We start from the raw sequence: 19,493 nt of genomic DNA on the forward strand, positions 1-19,493 counted from the left end.
GCTCACGTTACCAAAAAAAACATTTGAAAATGCTTAATACATTTCTAAAAAAAACTTGTTTTTTAAAGAATGTTAATGTTTGTGTCTTCTACAAGTTTAGAATTTTTTTTGGTGGCAGTGTCTACCGTCAATAGTCTGACCCCAAACGTCTCGAAGAGCTGACAGGTGTATAATAATATTGAGGTCTTCAAAAGGATCATGCCCGTGTTGAATATATAAGCAAATATCCATATGAAATAATCCGTACAAGTAATTGATAAACCATGACTATGAAAATAACAAATAAACTAATCGTGCAGACTAGTAAGGTAGATGAACAGATCACATCTAAACAAGACAAATCGATCGCATCTACCACAGAAACTAGAAGAATAAACTCTAACAGAAACTGAAAGAGAAATGAGAAGATCACATACTTCGCAGCAGCGTCGTTGTCTCTCATATTGAGGTTGTCGAAGAAGTCGCTGAGGTCCGGGAAGAAGTTGTCGGTGTGGAGGAACTCGTCGTCCGATGACGACGTCGTGATGCCAGTAGTCGCGCCGGAGCGCTCCCCAAAAACCTGATTGCCCCTCACCCGTACAGGTTCACGAGAGGCAGGGTTCCGGAGGCCTACTGTCCCGGCAGTCGGTGCACGCCGACGGACGGGATGAGGAAGACGAAGGCGGCGTCGCAATGAACTGGAAATAGGTAGTCGCGTATGCGTCTAGTAGCGACGGCTAGGGTTGAGCAGGGTCTTATGTAGTGCGGTTCGGGAAGGTCGTGGGACGCAACCCACGTCCGAGTCGGCACAGCCACGATCCAGAAAAACCGGAAGGCAAAACGGCTGAGTAACGCATCCGTTAATGACTCAAAAATTGATTACACAATTAAATTCCCAAACAGCAAAAAGATAAGCTCGGCTCGGCGAGATTCCCGCAACCCGCGGCGCGGCGCGGCGCGGCGAGGCGGGCGGCGGAGGAGGAGGAGTGCGCGAGGGCTCTCTCTCTTCTCACTCACTTACTAGGACTAGAACAGCCAACCTTATATACCACTCCAACTCTCTCCCAACTAGCAATGTGGGACTAAACTTTAGCCCCCACTAGTGCTGCCACTGTTTTTTGGAATGGGCCATGTGAGTTTCAGAATTTGATAATGGGTCATGGGCCAAAGGCCAAATGCCCAAAATTCCAGCAATCCCCCACAAACTCTCATTGGCACATCTCATCAATAAGTTTCCAGAACATTGTTTTATATATCGGTATGTCGTGGAGACTGTTAAGTTGAACTTCCACTTAAGGCTTCATATTACACTAGATTGCAACTTAGATAGTGTACTATGCCTTGAACTACAAGTTTTCTGCGCACTAGCTTCATACAAATCCTAGACCGATACTAGGCTGCCGCGAGGCTTCCTCGCGGTTTAGAGCTTATACGTCATACTCCAGGACCTTTCATGAGTTTACTAGAGAGCACCCAACTCTCATAGATTGCAACGTTCGATAATCACACTCATATAAGTGTGTTCTTCAAAGATGTTCTGCAGGACAACATCTCTGCTAAAATAAGCCACTTAGAACACATTAAGATAATTATCAACCTGCCATGCAGATTGGGAGAGCATTGCATCTTACGGAGTGGTAAAATTGCTATAGGGATATATACTCTCCTCCCAGCTGACCAACAGCTTGTCTCCCAGCTCTAATTCACGGGATCTCCGATCACATAGAGTGGGTTACCACCGTGGGCAGCTCATAGTGTGGGTCTCATACCCATCTCCCTCGATGCATTTTCTATCACATTTCGTGATAGTCCCTTTGTGAAGGGGTCTGCCAGATTTCTAGACGTATGGATATAATCCAACGCTATAACTCCGGAGTTCCTCATTTTCCTGACAGTTTTCAGTCTCCTCTTCACATGCCTTGATGACTTCATATTATCCGTAGAACTGTTTACTTTGATGATCACAGTTTGATTATCACAGTTCATAGGAATAGAGGGTATTGGTTTCTCAACCACAGGTAAGTCCATCAAGAGCTCACGAAGCCACTATGCTTCAACAGTGGCTGTGTCTAATGCTGTGAGTTCTGCTTCCATAGTTGACCTCATAATGATGGTCTGCTTGCAAGACTTCCAGGAAACAGTGCCACCTCCAAGTGTAATTAGGCCATCGCGACCATGGACCCTCATGGATGCATCTCTGTCAGCCTGGCTCCAGCGTGCTACAACTACAAGCGCGCGCGTTGTTTTCCGTCTGTTCGCTGTTTCTCATGCCCGTCACAGTCACCGTCACGCGATCGACAGAAAAACGAAAGAAACCATTGATTGTGTGTTGGGAAATTAGCTAGCCTTATGGATGGATCGATCTGTGAAAACCAAACGAAAGAAACCATACTCGCTCGCACATAGAAAAGAAAAGGAAACACCTCCACGAATTTCCTATCCAAGAACTCAAAACAAACTAGAAAAATATATTCATCTAAGAAGAACCAATTCACCGAAATAAAGGAAATAGAGGATCACTCCGTAAATTACCTGCTGGATCTCGGCCGCCGCATGCACTACCCATCGCCACCAGGCTGCTGTCAGACCATCTCCGGTCTCCGGCCGTATCCATCTCCGTTTTCCGGCCATGGTGCTCGCTCTCGCTCTCCTCGACGAGTAAAACCGCCGGGCCATCTCCGGTGTCCGGCCGTATCCATCTCCGTTGTCCGGCCATGGTGCTCGCTCTCCTCTCATCTTCTCGACGAGTCAAAGTCTAAGTCATAGTCACACGCGCTAACCGCACGCGGACTGCGACCACGGGCTTCTACTTATAGAGATAGCCATCCAGGATTGAATTCTGCGAGCCAAAATTCTTAGCGGGAAAAGAGATGAGATTTTCAGTTATCTTTATGCATGGCTTGCTTCAAGAAGAGGAGGGGACGGGCGGCTAAAAGATTGCTAACTCCACGATAGTAGTAAATGATTACATGAAGAGGAGGGAGGTTCTAGGGAACCAAACGCGCACCAAATCAATTAGGCCTTAATTCTATGAGTTGCATGCACTGGTAGTAGTAAATGATTACATTGTCCCCGCCTCATTTTCTGGGTTGTAGTAGTTATGGTGATGACCTATTCTACAATCTCCGTCTCTTCCAAGCCGGATTGCTTAGTTATGGCCAGGAGTTATCTCTTTCCAAGTGAGAGTGCCTAGTTATGGCCCGGTGTTATCTCTTTCGAAAATAGAGTGCCTAGTTATGGCCCAGCTTCCAAAAATCAGAGTGCCTAGCTATGGCATGGCATTTCTTTAATTTCTTGGTTACATATTTCACTAATTTTACCTACTACCATAGATAATATATACAACATCATTTTAATTAAACTATTCGTCAGATGAACATGTACTCAAATTATCGGGCTGACTAGTTTGCTTCTTTGGTGAATTAAACTTGCTTCCTTTTAATATACAACATATCTGCTGTAGGTATTTCCCTTTCAGAAACAACCGGACTATGATTGCGCTTCTAACCAAATACAAACTTATTTGCATTACAAAGAACCACCATCATGAGTTTACATAATTTAAAAATATTAGGAACGTGCGTCCAATAAATACAAATGAGCTTTGTGCTTCCAACTTTCATGTACAGTAGTACAATTTTTTTGCTTTCATTGACAAAGAGTTCGGGTCCCATGGATAAACAATTCTTGATTATCACACGGGCTAACCGCACACGGACTGCAACCACATGCTTCTACTTATAAAGATTTCTCATAACATACATTTTGCAATAGTAAAGATTTCAGACTTGAAACATGTAGCCAGAAAATTTCCAATTTTATTCATTACTTTGTTTGGTTCACAACATAGATACACAAGTAAACTTGGATCACCTAGCTACTAGGAGCCAAGTGCAAACTACATGAGTTGGACCATCACATGACCACCAGCCTGGAGCAAATTGGAGTCTCAAATTCCAGCCGCCACAAGCATATTCAACCACTGATTTCTTTTTACCATCTAAAACAAGAGAAAACAAGCTTCAACTCAAAGAATTTTAGGTAAATGCTCACTACATATCTTAACACAAGTGTTGCACAGCTAGCAAAGATCAATATGCAGCCTCTTATTGCCTTCTCAAGTGTACTTGCATCCTCACACTCACGATCTCAGATTCTTCACACCGTCAAATGCCATAGCTATTCTTCACACCGCCAAATGCCATACCTATTCTTCACACCGCCAAATGCCATACCTCCAGAGCCTATTTGTTGCTGTACAAGTGAAACCTGCAACAAATAATTATCAAGAATTGTAAATGCTGCTATACAAGGGGCAGAGAAAATATCAAGGTATGTCCCTGTTCAAAGAGGAACAACCTTCTTGATATTCCAATTGGTCACAAATTAAGCGCATAAACGATCATATTCTGGTTTCTAAGGGATGTAACACAAGTACAGAGGGCAGAACGGATCAAGGTATGTCCATCTAGTATCTAGTAAATTCAGTTAACACAAGTACGAGGCGAGAACGGATCAAGGTATGTCCCTTTTCAAAGAACCAAGCATGGAATCTCTACCTGCCCGAGGAAGAACATTGCCGAGGAGCGGGACATCTCCGCAACATCAGGAACGGTGCAGCTGCTGGCGATGAAGTCATCGGCGTTGAACCCGGCCCACACCAATAACTCTTGAGCTGCAGCAAACAACCAAGCAAGATAAGTGCATGTAACCATCAAAATTAATTAAGTAGAAAAGCACAACCACAGAACTACAATCTAGTGATTTTCTTTTTAAGATTTGTAAAACTCAATGACGACAGACTTTACGCGGTTAACGCTAATGTTTCTTCCATGCACCCTTCAACATTATCCACGAGTTCAAACTTTAGCATCCAGCGAACATGACACATATTTCAGGATACATACGAAAGGGGGTGAGCTGGGGCCTTTAGCTTTTAGACCTTGAAACTGGAGCCGGAGAGTACCTGCTGCCTGCAAGGGGTGTTTTGCATCCGGTTGCGGATCTTGACCTAGTCAGATGCCCTCGTCGTCCAGGGCATTCTCCAGCTCCTCAAAAAAGATTCCTTGATGACGTTCTTGACGGAACATCTAGTTGGATATACTCCAGCTGCTCATAACCGTCAGCACCATCGAGATTCACAAGGAACCCGAATACATCACAAGCCATTAGGCACCTAATTATTCGAAGCAAAAAATACTTTCAAATTTACCAAATACAGATCCAACCCATTCATGATCATGCACAGAGAATACAAATATATGTCATGGATCAATACAACTTAAGCTGAACAGGAACCGCCACCCTAATCTACTTGGCCAAAGTTCTAGACATAAACATGTACCTTAAAAATAAATGGAGCAAAGCTTAACCTCCAGAAAAATACATGAAACTAAGTGCTATATGTCGTCAAGATTCACTTGAAATTGACAGAAGCTTGCAAAATCCTTGTCATGAGCATATCACTAGTGGGATAATCTATAGCAAATGGAAAATTACAAAGCAATAGATGGTGTCCAAGTGTTAAGTGATTATTCTACTAACAAACATCAAATGGCTGTAAACATGGTAAATAGCCACTTCATTTTTCAAACAATGGGAAACATTTTTATCTTTCATATGTAACAGAGAAGCAGAACAGTATGGTATATACGAAAAACCAAAACAAAATACAAACTAAAAAACTTAAGCTTCTATAGGAGGAACTTTTCAACCTTGATTCAAACGAAGCCAGCAAATTTTGTTTATGCAAAGAGCAAAAAATAATCAATATTACCATCCATTCAATTATACATGTTCCTTAGAATTAAGTGTAATAATAAATCAAAAAAAAGACATGAAGGAATCATTCACGTTCCATTTAACTTTGCTGAAATCAGAGATCCAACTCTATACCAAATTCTGTACCAAATAACAGTTCATGGACTGCCACAACTTAGCATGAACAGGAACTACCACCCTAGTCGACTTGGCCAAAGTTCAAAACACACGAGTGGCTGAAAAATAAAATGTAGCTAAGTGCTAGCTCCCAGATATAGACAATTACCTATCCCTTCATTTGACTTTAGGGCGAGGGATTCCTCTTTAGCGTGCTCGAAATAATTGAGCACAGGGTCAAGAAATTGGTTAATTGGTAAAGATACAGAATGTTCTTGTTTTCCGTTGGAAAAACCAACGCTGAGATCCAGGACATGAATAAGCTCAAGTCATTCAGTATAAACCAAACCAGAGTTTTGTCTCGATGAAACAAACATCACATGATTTATTACAAACCATTCAGCAAACCATTGCATAGCATGAAAAATTGGTCTAGCAGTGGTAAAAAAAGATGAAACATGCAAAAAATAGTTGAATATGCTCCAGGCTATATAACGATGACCTACTGCAGCAGTCCGTCTAGATCTCACTCTCTTGTACCTAATCAACCCACTGCATCATCAGTTGAAGAAACAAGAAGAAAAACATGGATTCGGCAGCCATGGTTTCCATAATTCCATTGCTACAAGATCAAGCAGCCACGACTCCATTGCACGTTTGCGCAATGGCTAGCACAAACTTGGCCTTACAAACCAAAAACTAGCTAACACATCAAAGTGCAGCCCAAACAAACCATGAACAAAACCTAGAAACGGCAGCTACAAGTATCAAACAGTAAGAGACAGTAACAACCGGGAAGATCAATCTTTTTGACACTCTCAGGATTATCAATCCCAGTCTGGTGAAGCAGAATGCTCTATCGAATACACTAGTCTGTAAAGTACAAAAGCATAAGTTTGAATCATGGGCCAACTAAGCTACTTAGTCAACTAGCTAGCAACAACCTTACATGATACTATGATAGACCAACCTAATTCTCAGTGTGTCAGAGGTTATACTGGGTACTAGTACTTTGACTAACTTTACTTGTGGCAAGGCAAGCCATGCAACCTATGCCAGACAAGATCCTTTTGTTAGTTAGAATCAAGGTTGGATGATTAGTGTCACTAAAACCTTTGACTGCTATGCTAGCACATTCTTAATTTAAGCATCAAGTAGACGGACATGGAGAGTGTCATGCTTTGAACAAAAGTAGTACCCCCCCCCCCCATTATGTTCTATGCTAGTACTAGCACACACATGCAACGAGCACTGTCATGTCTACTACGCATAAAAACTTTACGAAGAAGATCAAGGTGGGTTCATCCTACCCAAATATCCTCTCCTCTCCAAGACCTTCCAAATGGGGATAGAGAGAGAATACGAGAGGAGTCTCACCGGCCATGTTCCCAGCAAGGACAGGGCCGAAGTTCTCCGCGGCCTGCTGCAGCAGAGCGGCCTTGCTGAGGAGGACGTGGTGTCGCCGCTGTCTATATCTCCACAACAAAGCCGTACAGGAACAAGGAGAAACTAATCCCGAGACGCAAAGGAAGGCCTCCTGGAGCGCCAACTCCAGCCTTACTTCTCCAACGTCCTGCAAATACAGTGTGCACGCTTAGTGATAGCAATCTCGCGTGTTCACAGACATGCCGGCGGAATACCAAGAAACAAGGAACACATAACAACAAGAAAACAACTTTTTTAGCTATTTAGAAGTCAACGGATATTGGCAATGAAATGGAAAACCAAACATAGCAGCACCAATGGGTATGCAGTGAAGAAATACCGCAGCAAAGCCTAACAAGAACAACTTTGTTTAGCTTGTTCTTCCCCACAAGGAAATGTACAATCTTCGAACATATCAATTTTTTAAAATTCTTGATCGATCTGGAATGGACTCGATTCAATACAAACCATTCAGCAAAACACTGCATAGTATGACGAATTGGTCTAGCAGTGGTAAAATAAGATGAAGCATGCAAAAAAAAATAGTTGAATATGCTCCAGGCCATACATCTCACTCTCTAGTACCTAACCAACCAACTGTAACATCAATTGAAGAAACAAGAAGAAAAACATGGATTCGGCAGCCATGGTTTCCATAATTTCATTGCTACAAGATCAAGCGGCCACGACTCCATTGCACGTTTGCGCAATGGCTAGCACAAACAAGAGCACTTACAAACCAAAAACTAGCTAACACATCAAAGTGCAGCCCAAACAAACCATGAGCAAAACCACTAATTAACCTTTTACTCCTAGTCTTAGTTCAATCCAATTAATATAAGCGTGAGGCAATCAAATTTGTGTAAGCACCAGACAAAACTATGGAGAACAAGATTCTGCACCGCATATGAAATTATATGCTGCAATTAACTTGAGCATGGCCAAGGAGGTACCTTTGGATGCATTGTCGAGGTCACCACGGTGAGCCTTCCTGACAAGCAGCTTGACACCACCCGAATACAGACAAAACAATTGAAATGAGGAACGCGTGTTTTATTGTGCTTTCATATGCAGCACTTATGATGTGAAATATACCGGATGCGTACTGTGGTTTGAGAACTTACATCTGTTGTTTGCAAGAGAAGGGTTCCAGCAGTCATTTGATATCAGGAGTTGCTACAGGGATCATTGCCATGCACGAGACGCTGAACTGGGAGAAAATCAAGGCATCCTCTTTCACAAGCCAAATCCCTAGCGACCAAAAAAAAAGGAGAATATAGATCAAATTTGCGAAAGATGCAACAACCTTAAACTTTATTTTGTTATAACTAGTAAGCTGTGATTAGAAATTGCAGGTGCCCATGAAGATAAACTTCCTGGTCACCTCACATGTAACAATAAGAAATTACTAGGATGATGCTTCAATGCATACCACAACAAGTGCATTTTAGTTGCAAACAAGTATACCTATTAGCTAAAATAGAATAAGGTTGAGATCATAGGATCAACAGACTTCAGGATCCGATGTGCTCACATTACAAGAGAATTGCTGGTTAGTTGCGGACCTTGGATAAAAAAATGTGTAAGCTCCTACCCAGACCAATCTATACAAAGTCATTGCACTCATGCTAAATCAAAAATGTCCTCATGAACCTACAAACAGCAACTACAAGTATCAAACACTAAGAGACAGTAACAACCAGGCAAGATCATTTTTTTTACACTACCAGGATTATCAATCCCGATCCAGTGAAGCAGAATGCTATATCGAATACACTAGTCTGTGTAGTCTGTGTAAAGTACACAGGAAGAACAGAAGAAGAAGAAAATCACAAGTTTGAATCATGTGCCAGCTAAGGGACTTAGTCAATTAGCTAGCAACAAATTTACATGCTGGATCAAACTAATTCTTAGAGCGTCAGAGATTATACTGGGTACTAGTACTTTGACTAACTTTACTCGTGGCAAGGCAACCAATGCAACCTATGCCAGGAGAGATCCTTTTGTTAGTTAGCATCAAAGCCGGATGATGATTAGCGTAACTAAAACCTTTCACCGCTATGCTGGCACATTCTTAATTTAAGGATCAAGCAAACACATGCAACGAGCGACATGCTTTGAAAAAAATAGGTATCCCCTCAATCTCTAATATGCTAGGACTAGCACACACATGCAACGAGCACTGTCATGATCTACTATGCTTAAAAAACTAAAGATCAAGTTGCGTTCGTTCTACCCAAATCGACACTCCTCTCCAATACTTCCAAATGAGGATAGAGAGAAAATACGAGAGGCATCTCACCGGCCATGTTCCCGGCGAGGACAAAGCTGAGGTTCCTGAGAAACTTATCCTGAGACGTAGATGAAGGCCTCCTGGAGTGCCACCTCCAGCCCCACGTCTCCAACGTCCTGCAAATACATTGTGCACGCTTAGCAACACCAATGGGTATAAAGTGAAGAAATACTGCAACAAAGCCTAAGAAATGTACAGCTTCCTAGATATCAATATTCTAAATTCTAGATCGATCTGGAATGGAAACAGGGGTGACCCAAACTGTTCTTGGGATGCTTAAGAGATAAAGAAGCAAAAAAATCGAAACTGTTCATGCATTTGTTCTTTCGTTATTACCTACCAAGCAAAAACGCTTGGACACTAAAACTTGCGTGCCAATATGTACGTACTGCTTGGACCAAAACAGAGTTCGACCATATTGATCTATCTCATAGTGAAACCTAGAGTTGTACTACCAACATACAATACTGATGGTGAACTTGCACAGTCTCGTGCATGCTAAACTGTATACCTTTAAAGTTTAGGGACCTGACGGCGGAGACTGCAGACCAAGTACCATTTTTCTAGCTAGGTTATTCCAATCACGAGTCACAACGACATGTGTGTATGCAAAGCCGCAGTTGTTGCATGCTGCATCGAGCTCCTCTTTATTGCTCATGAAAAAACTAATCAGCTAGATCAAATAGCTATAAATTGTTGTGATTTGAGTTTTTTTCCTAGCAAGGGAGTTACTATTTCTTTCTAAGTTTTGAAGGGGAAATAAGTTAAATAATATCAGTTCCTCGCCTATTATTTCAGCCACCTCGATCGAGCGCATCATCGAGAACCCAATTCCTACTTCTTCCGCGTGAAGTTCTACCCAACTTGTGGCGTCACCTTTGTTGCTTCTCTTGGTCTACTAACCAGGTACTATTACTTATGGTGATCCACGAGACACCTTAAAATATATGACGGACCTGTGATATACTCTTTTAGGTGAATGTGAACAGGAAGACAATACAATACCTACATTACATACTCCTCAATGAGAGAATGGTTTCACATTTTTCATTTTTTTTCTTCTATACCCATCAAAAGTGGTGATTTCATGTGATTTTTTTTTTATCTTTGCACCACCCTTATATACCCATATTAGTACCCCATGCAAAAGTGGAAGATTTCCTACCATTTCGCATGTTCTTTGAGGAGAAACCTTATTTGGCGTCTCACAACGTCTACCGCTTGATTTTTTTGTCTAAAGTTGTGATTCTTGTGTGATTTTTTATTTACATCACCCTTATGTACCCCCATATTAGGATCCCACGCAAGAGGAGGAAGATTTTTGACCCTTCCTCGTATCAATTACATAAAACCCCTATTTTGTGGGCCCCATGACGTCTACCCCAAGCTTACAACAGAAAAGTTGATTATATTTGGTTTATATCTTCACACCATCCTTATATACCCATATCAGGACACCATGCAAGAGGGGAAGATTTTATACCCTTGCTTATGTTGTTTCATGGAAATATTCATTCGAGTGTGTCTTGCTACGTCTACCCCTATCTTTTCATTGAAAGTGGTGATTCCATGTGATTTTAGGACTCCCCCCCACCTCAAGAGGAGGAAGATTTTCGACCGTTCCTAGCTCCATTTTATGGGCCCCACAATGTCTACTCCTAGCTTTCAGTCGAAAGTGGTGATCCAATATGATTCTTGTCTTCACAACACCCTTATATACCCATATTATGACCCAATGGAAGAGGGGTAATATTTCTAACCTTTTTCTCGCGCCGTTTCCTATTACACCACCCTCATATACTCATATTAGAACCCAATGCAAGAGGGGAAATATTTTCAACCCTATCCTGGGCTATTTCAAAGAATCTCTACACCCTAGGTCCCGCGACCCTTTCTCGCGCCATTCCATCTTATTTTTCTCTTTACACCACCCTTATATACCCCTACTATCGGATCAAGGAATATAGAACATATTAAATGATGCCAAAATGTCTTATATTTAGAAACAAAGATTGTATATATGTACTGCTATTACTCAACTTTTTATCTAGACTTGTTTGGATTGGTTCCCCAAGTTGCCCCGCCAAAAAATTGGTTGCCCATAGAGTTGTAGTTATTGTTTGGTTTGTACCCAAAATTTTGGGTGCCAATGCATGCCCATCTCTCCCCCTCACAGATTCTTGCCAAAAAGTTGGCAAAACGTGGGCCAAGGATTCCTTGACCAAAAATTTGGCAGCCAACTCTTGCCAAATATTTGGTAGGGCTAGTGTGGGCATCAACCAAACACACCTGATGATGTACATAGTCTGCCAAAACAACATTGGATCCAAGCATCTAAACTTCCTAGCTCGAAGTAAATAATGGTCATGCCTAGTTAGCTTCATTTCCTATCCATCCCTCGATTCACCCCACCTTCGCTGATGCCGAGGAGGCTGTCCAAGGGTGGGAGTCTCCACCATGGGAAACTAGGTTGTGATGGGCTCATCATCGCTTTCTCCGACAAGTCCAGCTCCGACTCCTAGCTAGTATGCATGGCGTTCGGAAGCATAGAATCTATGGGTAATGGCAGCATATTGGTAGCGGAGGTCGGGTTGCATCGGACTATAACACAAATATTGCTGCTACTACGTGCAAAGCTAGTGAGGTGGAGTTTTTTTTCTCTCTTGATACTGCCATGGATGAGCTATGTTGGGCTGCATGAAGTGTACTACGTGCGTCACTCGTCGATAATATTTTTTAGTACAATATAGAATGTACGTGTTGAATACAAAGGATGAGCAAATTCGCTAGAAAAAAATACAGTAGAAATCATGGGCAGAAGCCCACGTGGGCCGCTGCTCATAGCCAAATTCGATCCAGATGGACGGTACTCGTCATTTCTGCTCTGCCGTCCCGGCTTCTTCCACTCCCGACGAGAACCATCACGGCGGCGCGGTCGAAATCACGGCGTCCCGGCCGGCTTGCTCGCCGACGCGCGTGCGCATCGGTATGCTGGCGCGTGGAGCTCCGTCGAGCTCGCCGGACCGAGTCGCGGATCTTGGAAGGGCGTTGCATGCCGGCGATGGCGCACCGGCCACCTGGACGAAGCGACGGGGACGCGCGTCACGAAGGGAAGAACCGTCCATCTGACGCAGGCAGGAGGATATGGCCAAGTTCCTGGCGCCGGTGGACGCGAGATCCGGCGCCCTTCTTTCCATGAGCCGGCTCCGCAAAGCAGCCCGACGCAGCGCCTGGGTTCCGTCTCCGATGTGCTCGCCGAGTAAAGGCCGTTCCTGCATCTGGTGAGACTTGTCATCTCTTTTCGTCAGAGTGTGGTTCAGTCGCTGCAGTTCTTTTCATATACAGAACCACGCTTGTGTGTAAAATGTTGATAGTAACTTTTTCACTAGTTGTACTGATACGATCAACCAAGCTAGAGGATTAATGCACTGCTGTTTGCAAGAATTAGAATATAGGAACCGTGATTTAATTTCTCTAGTCAAATACTAGCTAGCAAGGGGAAATAGCCAAGTAGCTGCAGCTAGCAAGATGAAGAATTGGGGCGTTTTGTTTCTTAGGATGCTACTGCTTTTCACTTTGGTTGCAACAGCTCCTAATGTCTGAAGCTGGTGAGACTCCTCACTCGTAATATCTGAATTGCAAGAGGAAGAATAGGGACTTTGCTTCGTTTTGTCCCGTTATTTGAGCATTTGGCGCTTGGTTTCAGTTGCCTGTGTTGATCGTCCAGGAGTGTCATATTTGTAGGTCCTCTATTTGTTGAAAGCATGCATCAGAGGCTGTAATTGGAGGAACTTGTGCTGGAGTGGATTTTTAGATGTGGTTAATTGTATGCAGAAATAATGATTCATTAGCTGGTATATTAGACATATTTGTATGTGTGGAAAGAAATGTACAGGTTGATTTGGAACAACAAGTCTGGCTGGCCAGAATTAGAGGATGAAGAAGAAGAAACGCTGAGTAGCAAGCGATGGACGCTGAGGCCAAGCATGAAGAAGAAGAAACAAATTAAGTTGCAGTTAATTGTTTGTACACGCCCGCGCGCCCGCCCAATAAGGAACGTTTTGATTTAGCGAGAGAGAGGGGGAAAAAACAGGTACTGAGCGGATGGATTTGGTGAACAAATTAAAAGGAATGCGTGTGCAGTAAAGCACAGCCAGCCATCGAAACGATTTGCAAGTTTGGTTCACGAGAAGAGAAGGACTCCGTCGCGCACGCACGCATGTGTACGCGCGTGAGTAATTAATCCGAGAAACAAAACGTCAAGTGGGAAGGATTAATTGCTCACATCTTCCGATCGGGCGGGCGGCCAAATTAACGAGCGCGCTTCGGGCGCAAATGGGTGGTGTCCTCTGCTACCAACAGGTGTCACTCGATGACGGTGGCTGGAGCAGCCAACAGACGGAAAACGATCCTTTGCTGGAGACAGGCAGGCTGGCAGCGATACGATACTCTTCGGCCGAGACGAGAGCACGAGACTCTTCCTCAAGTCGGCAGGCCAAACGAGGTGGTCACCGCGACCCAAGACGAAGAGGAGATCGCGACCCAAGAAGACGGCCAGGAAATTGACCCTGGCGTCTGCTCTTAGCGATGCACTAACTGGACCTGGTCGGTGTATAGAAAACGCCCCAACCAGACACGGTCATTGTTTTTCCTTTGAGGATTGCCTCTGCTTCACGCCTGGCAACCCACGGGCCACGGCCCTTTCTGATACTAGATGACCCATTGCGCTATCGCGCAAATGATAGAGGCTAACCATAAGGTTTGGCTTATTTTATTACCGAAGGTTGTAGGGGAGCTCTTCCACTGAATAAAGGGGTATTAAGGTTAAATGGGCATCCAATTTGAGCTTGGGCATCCAATTTGAGCTATAGTAGTATCCGACGGGGTGTGTTGGAGCTCTTCTCTGGTTACTGTGTTTTCTCACCATAAGTCTTGGTTTATTTCAATACCGGAGGCTCGGGAGCGTGAAGTGTAGCTCTTTCGACTGCCGCCATCATCGCAATAGCAAGGGGGAGTATTAGGGTGAAATGGCCATCCATGGTGAGCTATAGTAATATTCAGTGTGTTTCGTTGGAGGAAATGCCCTCAACGACCCTTCTACTCTCATTTGGCTATTCCGTTTGCTTCGGTTGAGTTATAGTATAATCGATGGGGTAGGCCGAAGAAAATGCCCTCAGTGTCTCCCTTCGAATCTCCTTTGGATACCCCACTTGATATCACTCGAGCGGTATGGTTTAATGGCTGCGATTTCTTCTTCCTGTCACATGCACATTTGCCTCTTCCTCTTTCAACTTGTTAGAGACACTCGGGAAGCAGGGCATTGGAGCTACTCGTAGTTGAATTTGGTGTATTGCATAACAAACTTCATTTTTTGGTCACTTGATTGCATTACAACTGAAGACTTTTATGAACGGATGGCAACGAAATATTAGAATCTCGTCGATCTGGCTAAGTGTACCTATGCAAGGCATTTTAATAACTTTCAAATATTCTTTTGTTGGGAGTGGGCTTACCAGGACTAATACCGGAGGGGTCGATGACGTGTACATCTACGTGGCGAGGGAGCGGAGGGGTCAGCGCATATAAAACCTTCGTCTCCCACAACCTCATCCATTCCCCCCATTCCCCAACCACCATTGCCGAAATCACCAAAAACCTCTCTCCCTCTCCCTCACTCCATCGCTAGTGTAGGTTTCTTCTCGCACGGATCTAGTACAATTGGCGGCGATGGAAGCTAGGAGAAGAGCGGGCGGCGTGGAAAATGAGAGTCCACCATGAGCGCGGGTGCTTTGAGGTCCACCGTCGTGGATGCCTACGTCATCAGCCCGGCCATCATCAGCTCAACCAGCACCGGCTATGTTGTCGAGGAACCAACAGATCTAGCAGCGATTGACTCGACTATAGTAGGAGGCGAAGGGGATGCGGGAGCATCCAACATCGCCAACATCTCCGTTGGCTTACATACCCATTTATTTGCTTTGGATTAGTCCGGCTTATTTTCTTCCCCTCCCCCACGATCTTACTCAAACCAAAACAAAAATGTCCCCGAAGATGTTCTCAAAATAGAAACAAAGATATGTTACTCCTTGGACCTGACATCATCTTCAGTGGTTGTGGACTCATTCTCCATCTTCAGTGTTTGTGGACCTGACATACACTAAGTTTTGGTGTTCCATCTTAGCCAAAACTGCAAAAAGAAAAGGTAGAACTACACATTATTGGTTGTCAACATATTTGTATCGAGAAGGTAGCACCATTTTTTTTCATCTTAGCCGAAGGCTAACACAGTAATATTATTTCCTATATGATAGTATAATTCCAGATAGACCCACATTTATGAAAAGTGAGTTGATATCTCCTGTAATGGAACAAAGAGCTAAAGCAGTGAAAAAAGGACCAGCAAATTTTTAGAACTCAATGTGTAACACATGCATACACTTGGCATCAGAAAACTCCAATCCTACCAAAATAAGGAGCAACTGGAAAATAGTAGTACAGTTGATTTGTCCTACAGTCCCAAAAGGTCAAATGGTACTCAAGCCTGTAAGCAACATACACGAGCCGATCATACCGGTTGTAGGCTATCAGGAATAAGAGCTTAATTACATCCCCTGTTTAGAAACACATGCACGAGTTGATTCAGTTGTCCTTGTGGCCATGTACCCTATCAGGCCACCAAACTGCAGAACAAAGGCATCCATCTCGGGTCAAACTGTAGAACCACACTGTTAATGATTAACTGCAGGAACTTAAAAGAACATCAAGCCATCTACCCTACCAAACTGCAGAACAAAGGCACCCTTGTTGTGTAGCTTAAGCCATAACTCTTTACTGAACATAATTGCCTTAGAACATAATTGCCCGAGAACAGGAATGGTGAACACCGACATCATAATTCTACATCACCACCATTGGCATTTCATCAATCAAATCAAGTTCCCGTCGAACGGACTTTTGTTGAAACGAAATCTAAGAGTAACATTGTCAAACATACAAAAATAACTTAAATTCCAGTGAAACCTAAGACTCACATTGTCAAGAAAGCATACTTCAGAGTACATTTTTCAGTGAAGGGCAACTTTAGTACACCATATGTCTATGATAATAAATTTGAAGGATGCCATTAAAATGGTTTTATTTTTAAAATACCAATATCCCTTGTACGGAGAAAACATACTCAATGTGCAAGAATAGTATTAAGATGACCGTGCATCTTGACTCATAGAATCTTCGCGATGAAAGTACATTAATAATTTATATCTGGAATATCCAATGTGAGCAAAGGGAACATTCATAAAAGAACCTTGTAGTAACCAGAAAACAATTTGCAAGTAACCTATGTTGCACACAACATGTGTGACCTGACATATTTTCACTCTCAAACTTTCTAAATTCACTCCTTAGTTATTCAGATTCTCTACGGAAAGCAAGGTATTAACGTTTACGTATACTACTCGGACACCATAAAATAGAAAATAAACTGACTGTACAGGCAGTAGGCTGTAGGCATGAAGATCCATCACAAGAAATGATAAAAGAAATAGAACAATAGAGCACACTCATTGCAGATTCATTTGGCAGATAACAGACATCAGTATAATAATAAATCGCAAACAAGAAAATGAACGGCCTCTGACAGATTATGTGAGGAAATCTATGAAGTGGGCCAAAAAAGAATTAATTTCACCAGATGACACAGGTTCAACACCCAGATCTCCATGAGCCACCATTGCCTATAAACATTTCAAGAAGGTCGGATGAGAACAATTTCTTGAATGCAATTTTTATGACACAAACGATATAAGGAAATTTAAATGTGGGAGGGAGAACTAATAGTATAGGCACTTTTCAGGGCCTTACCCCATCTGAAGCAACAATAATTGGCTGCATATATGGAATTGAATCAGCCCTCTGAGTTTTTGAAATGAAAAGTATATCCACATTAGCACCTAAATATTAAAATAAAAAATTAAATATTGAGTTATCCTCATCGTGAATAAGTAAAATAAGTAAGGAAATGCATAATAAGCGGATTCTTCACGAGCTCGGCAAGAACCATCAGGTTGGAGTTCACTTGGGAGTGCTAAATCTAGTAGAAACGGACAATTAGAGCTAAAAATGGAATTTCAATTGTAAAATCCAGTAGCACCAAAAAAATTAAAACATGTACAAAGCCCATGGTCGAGTAACTTCAGACTGCAAGGTAATTTCTAGTAGATGATGATGAAACAAAGTTGGAACCGAGAATCCAATGATCATACCCTCCATCGATGGTTGACAGCTGGGAAGCACAAAGACTAAATCCATAGTCACCCTCACGTATATTAAATATTGTCACATACTGAGTTCAAAGCATTTCAATCTTTGATGAGTCAATACTGCAGTTATTGACCTCAATCTTTGATAAGCATATTATAACATGCATCTATCTCTGGAAGTACTGTAATCTATCCTTAAACTAAATGCTTGTGTGGTGTTGGCCTGTTTGTAAATGTATTGTTGCATGCTTGGCTTGACAAAACGATAAAACGAGCCATGATATTGCTACGAGGGGCGAGGGACATGTACATCAGGTCTTTGTCGGATAAATGACTGCACTTTAGGATCCAGTTTTTGACTAAGCTTCAGCACTATATACGTAAAGCACGTGTACGTGAGCCTTACCAATTATTTCAGAGGAGAATATGTACAGTGGTTATTTGCCCTTTATTTTAGGTGAGGAACTGCTTTGTATATATAGGGAACTACTGCCATACCTGGAGAGGAGAAATTGTAGAACAGATGCATAATAAGCGGATTCTTCACAGGCCTGGCAAGAACCATCAGGTTGGAGTTCACTTGGGAGTGCTAAATCTAGTAGAAACAGACAATTAGAGCTAAAAATGGAATTTCAATTGTAAAATCCAGTAGCACCAAAAAAATTAAAACATGTACAAAGCCCATGGTCGAGTAACTTCGGACTCGCAAGGTAATTTCTAGTAGATGATGATGAAACAAAGTTGGAACCAGTAATCCAATGATCATACCCTCCATCGATGGTTGACAGCACTGGGAAGCACAAAGACTAAGTCCATAGTCACCCTCACGTATATTAAATATTGTCACATACTGAGTTCAAAGCATTTCAATCTTTGATGAGTCAATACTGCAGTTATTGACCTCAATCTTTGATAAGCATATTATAACATGCATCTATCTCTGGAAGTACTGTAATCTATCCTTAAACTAAATGCTTGTGTGGTGTTGGCCTGTTTGTAAATGTATTGTTGCATGCTTGGCTTGACAAAACGATAAAACGAGCCATGATATTGCTACGAGGGGCAGAGGGACATGTACATCAGGTCTTTGTCAGATAAATGACTGCACTTTAGGATCCAGTTTTTGACTAAGCTTCAGCACTATATACAGAAAGCACGTGTACGTGAGCCTTACCAATTATTTCAGAGGAGAATATGTACAGTGGTTATTTGCCCTTTATTTTAGGTGAGGAACTGCTTTGTATATATAGGGAACTACTGCCATACCTGGAGAGGAGAAATTGTAGAACAGATTCAGCGGTGTATCAGGTCAGCATCGACGCCCTCTGGTTCGCTAGGCCAGTACAGCCGCTCCCTGATCCTCCACCTCCGTCCCTGCGGCGCTTCTCGAGCTCCCTCCTCCAGGCTCCATCTCCAGATTCTAGAACCACCCCCTCTCCCATTTCTCCTCCGCACGAATACTTGCAGTCCACTTGCCTTTTCATCCAACACCTTTTAAGCATATTTCAATACACATATAAAATTTACCAAAATAACAAGGTGAAATTGACCAAAAGAAGGCATCAAAAGGCTCACACAATCTCAGCCCTGAAATTGACCAAAAGAATGTCCTGGTCTCATTGACAGATCAGAGTGTTATGGAAGCAGAGCCCAAGGCACCT

The 19,493-nt window shown here is 42.7% G+C and overlaps 1 long non-coding RNA gene across 1 annotated transcript; it reads right to left on the bottom strand.

The window, feature by feature from the left end:
- Positions 1-8,422: 8,422 nt before the first annotated feature.
- Positions 8,423-10,143, bottom strand: LOC124679516. The gene is made up of 3 exons (XR_006995005.1): positions 10,086-10,143; positions 9,584-9,690; positions 8,423-8,532 (listed from the first exon to the last, which is right to left on the bottom strand). It is a non-coding gene; the product is annotated as an uncharacterized LOC124679516 (long non-coding RNA).
- Between the last annotated feature and the right edge of the window lie 9,350 nt (positions 10,144-19,493).

Source organism: Lolium rigidum, chromosome 7, assembly GCF_022539505.1.
Source record: "Lolium rigidum isolate FL_2022 chromosome 7, APGP_CSIRO_Lrig_0.1, whole genome shotgun sequence".
Classification (NCBI taxonomy): Eukaryota; Viridiplantae; Streptophyta; class Magnoliopsida; order Poales; family Poaceae; genus Lolium; species Lolium rigidum.